The 3,265-nt window shown below is 62.5% G+C and overlaps 1 long non-coding RNA gene across 1 annotated transcript; it reads right to left on the bottom strand.

Moving 5' to 3' along the window:
* Positions 1-873: 873 nt before the first annotated feature.
* Positions 874-2,874, bottom strand: LOC107183564. The gene is made up of 2 exons (XR_001514353.1): positions 2,293-2,874; positions 874-1,442 (listed from the first exon to the last, which is right to left on the bottom strand). It is a non-coding gene; the product is annotated as an uncharacterized LOC107183564 (long non-coding RNA).
* Between the last annotated feature and the right edge of the window lie 391 nt (positions 2,875-3,265).

Genomic DNA, 3,265 nt, shown 5'->3' on the forward strand with positions numbered 1-3,265 from the left:
TGTCTGCCTTCAGGGCAAGAACATGTCAGAACTCATCCTGGGTCTGATGAGTGGGGACAGCCCATGTAGTGAGGACCTCAGAGCTAAGGCGGGAATGGGGTAGGTGATCGATGGCGCTGGGAGCAAGTAATGAGGCCAGGAGGCCAGGCACCTTCCATCCTCAAGTAGGGGTCTCACAGGCCCACAGCAGCTGGCAGGGGCAGAACAGGGTCTATAGGACTTCCTAGGACCTCCTGGAGTTTAGAGGTAGCACTGGGAAGGCACTGGGAAGCACAGTGCAGACGAAGCCAGAGGAAGGGACAGGACTCGGCTGTGTCATACAGCAGGTTCCCAGGGCATCGCCCCTAGGCCTGCTCCTCCCCTTGGCCAAGAGCCCAGGCCCCGAATGCTGCCCAGACACTCCACTCCATCCAGGCCCTGAGGCCCCAACAAGCTCTTCTGGCCTGGCTCCCAGGCTGCCCAACCACTGGGAGCCCCACTGTCGGCCCCATTCCTGCCTCACACTCCTGGAGGGTGCCCGGCTGGGGCTGGAGAGGGACTGAGGCCAGACCACTGAGCGTGGAGCACCTCCCCGCCCCCTGCAGGTATCCACCTGTGCAGTCTGGCCACACTGGAGTCAGGAGAGGTGGGAGGGCGTTTGGAAAGAAATCATTCTTGAAGCCCATGAGAAGGGTGAGCGCAGGCATGGGAAGCCAGGCACCAGGGGGGGACCTGCTTATCCAGAGGAAACACAGGTTGGCCCAGAGGAGACTCCCTGGCTGCCAACGAGTCCTACCTTGCTCGCTGCTGCTGGTGTGCAAATGGGCTGAACGAAATATCTGGAAATTCTCCTGAAACAAGTTTTCAGTAAGTCCACACTGCACTCATTGATGCATTTTGCAAAAGTTTATTGAGCTTTTCCTGGGTGCCAGGTGCAGGGTCATCACTGCAGAGGACCCAGCGGCCAGCCTGGGAGAAGCTGGGCCGGGGCTGCAGGTACAAAACCCGGTGGTGAAACCTGCCCCTGCTGTGGCTGTGGATGCGGAGGAAGGCTGAAGGCAGGAGGGCACCGGGGAGGGGGGCACGGAGGAAGGCTCAGGTCCCTCTGGGAGACCAGGCAGGCTGGACCCAGGTGGAGGTGAAGGTAGTGGAGGAGGAGGAATGAGAGTCGCCAGGGGAGGGAAAAGGGCTGAGGGAACAGCATGTGTGGGGGCTCAGAGGCAGGACAGTGCCTGGGAATGCCCAGAGCATCAAGAAGCCAATGGGGGGTTTGGGGGGGCAAGATAGGGACAATGACCAAGAATAGCTGAAGCCCAGGCAGCCAGGTCACATTGAGGTGGGACAAGGGCACAGCCAGCACACACCTGTAGCTGCGGCTGGTCCATCTCCTCCCAGAGGCCTCAGGGGGCCCTCCGGCCCCAAGGAAGTCTCAGCATCAACCTCTCTGGGCACTGGGAGTTACTCTGCCAGGAGGGAGACAGTGGCTGCACCACCGCACACCCACCCACTAAGCCCCACACGGGGCAATGTGGGGGAGGGGTCAGGGACCAGGCAAAACCCCCACCAAGGAAGTAGCATCAACCTCTCTGGGCACTGGGAGTTACTCTGCCAGGAGGGAGACAGTGGCTGCACCACCGCACACCCACCCACTAAGCCCCACACGGGGCAATGTGGGGGAGGGGTCAGGGCCCAGGCACACCCCCAAGCCCTCCCTTTCACAGGAGACAGCCCCCAGGAGGAGAGTCTGGGAAGCAGGGAGGCCCCCTCCGCAAAGCCCAGCACTCCCCGGGTCCCAGCCCCTTGCCAAGTTGCTCCTGGACACCAAATGGGCCCAGTCCCACTTGTCGCTCCTTCCCTTTCCCCTGCCCGCCCCCTGCTGGAGCTGTGAGAGGGCAGGCAGAATGGGGCAGCCCAGCCAGGCCCAGAGGCCTGGGGCACAGCCCCAGCTCCAACCCCGGTCCCCCCAGGACAAAGCCTGCAAGGCCACTGGGACCAGATCTCTGCAAGAGGCCTGGTGCTCCCCCAAATCCCAGGTGGGTCTTGGCCTCGGGCCAAGATTCTCACTGCTGACCCCTAGGACAGGGTGGGCAGCCGGTAGAACGGGCCAGGCCTAAGGTGAGCTGGGGGTGCTGCCCTGGGCTGGGGGCAGGATGGGGCAGGAGCTGCTTGGGGAGGAAAGGGGGTTTGAGAGAGGGAGAGGAGGAGGAGGAAGGAGCAGTGGGGAAAGGGGGCAGGGTTAGCCCTGGAGTAAGTCCCAAGCTGAGATCTGGGTCCCAAAGGCCAAAGGCCAGTACCGCCTGGATCTGTTCTCACCTGTGCAAGGGGCGGGGAGCCAGGTGGGATTGAGCGCCCTGTCCAATGTTCTGGAATCCCAAGGTGTGGGGTGCAGCCTGTCAGCACAAGCAGCAGAGCAGGTCCCCCAGAGCAGCCCACAGCCCTAAGATGCTGCTCCCCTGAGCCTGCGTGGGGCTGGAGGGCGTGGAGGCTGCTGGCTGGGCAGGACTCCACCTGGACGCACCCCCAAAGGAGACCAGAGAGGCCCAGACCACACCCTCCACACACACCATGACTGTCACTACATACCCCGGACAGCACAAAAGGCTCTCCCAGACCAAGGGGGCTTTTCATTTTCGGAAACTAAATGTGGAAGGCGGGGGGGGGCATGGCCCTGCCCAGTTCTGGCGCCGAGACAGGTCCTTGAAGGGCGCACTCAGAAATCAAGGAATCGGGGCTTGAGAGTTTGTCCAACAAAAGTTGGGACTCCTCTTGCCCCAGCCCAGGAGGCAGCAACCCCAAGCCCCCAACCCTCTCAGGAGACTTGCCAAGTGGCCTTGTCTCCCTATACTCTCCACCCTCCACCCCAACAACAACAGCAAAAAAAGGAAACTTTGCTAATGCAGAAGTGCTCTTCAGGAAGACAAAGAAGATTCCACCTCCAACACCACTCCACCCACCCCCCAAACCGCCCCCACTTCCCCGTGCTGGACTCACTCTGGGCCAAGGAGGAGAGTGTGTCCAGTGGGCGTCTGGCTTCCTTCGGGGGTGGGGAGGGAGAAGTTCCTGGGCTGTGCAGCCCCCACCGCCCGGGCCCCAGGCGGCAGAGAAATGGCCTGACTGGGAGGAAGAGGAGAGGGGCTACATTCCCACGCCCACCGCCTGCCCCTCCCGGTCTTGTCCCGCCGAAGCCACGGGGCCAACGGGAAGCTCACGGGGCAGAGTCCCTCCAAGGCCGGGAACACCGGAGGGGGGACCTCCGCACCTGAGTCCTCGTCGTCTATCCCGCGCG

This window comes from Myotis davidii, unplaced genomic scaffold (assembly GCF_000327345.1).
Source record: "Myotis davidii unplaced genomic scaffold, ASM32734v1 scaffold60, whole genome shotgun sequence".
NCBI classification, from domain to species: Eukaryota; Metazoa; Chordata; class Mammalia; order Chiroptera; family Vespertilionidae; genus Myotis; species Myotis davidii.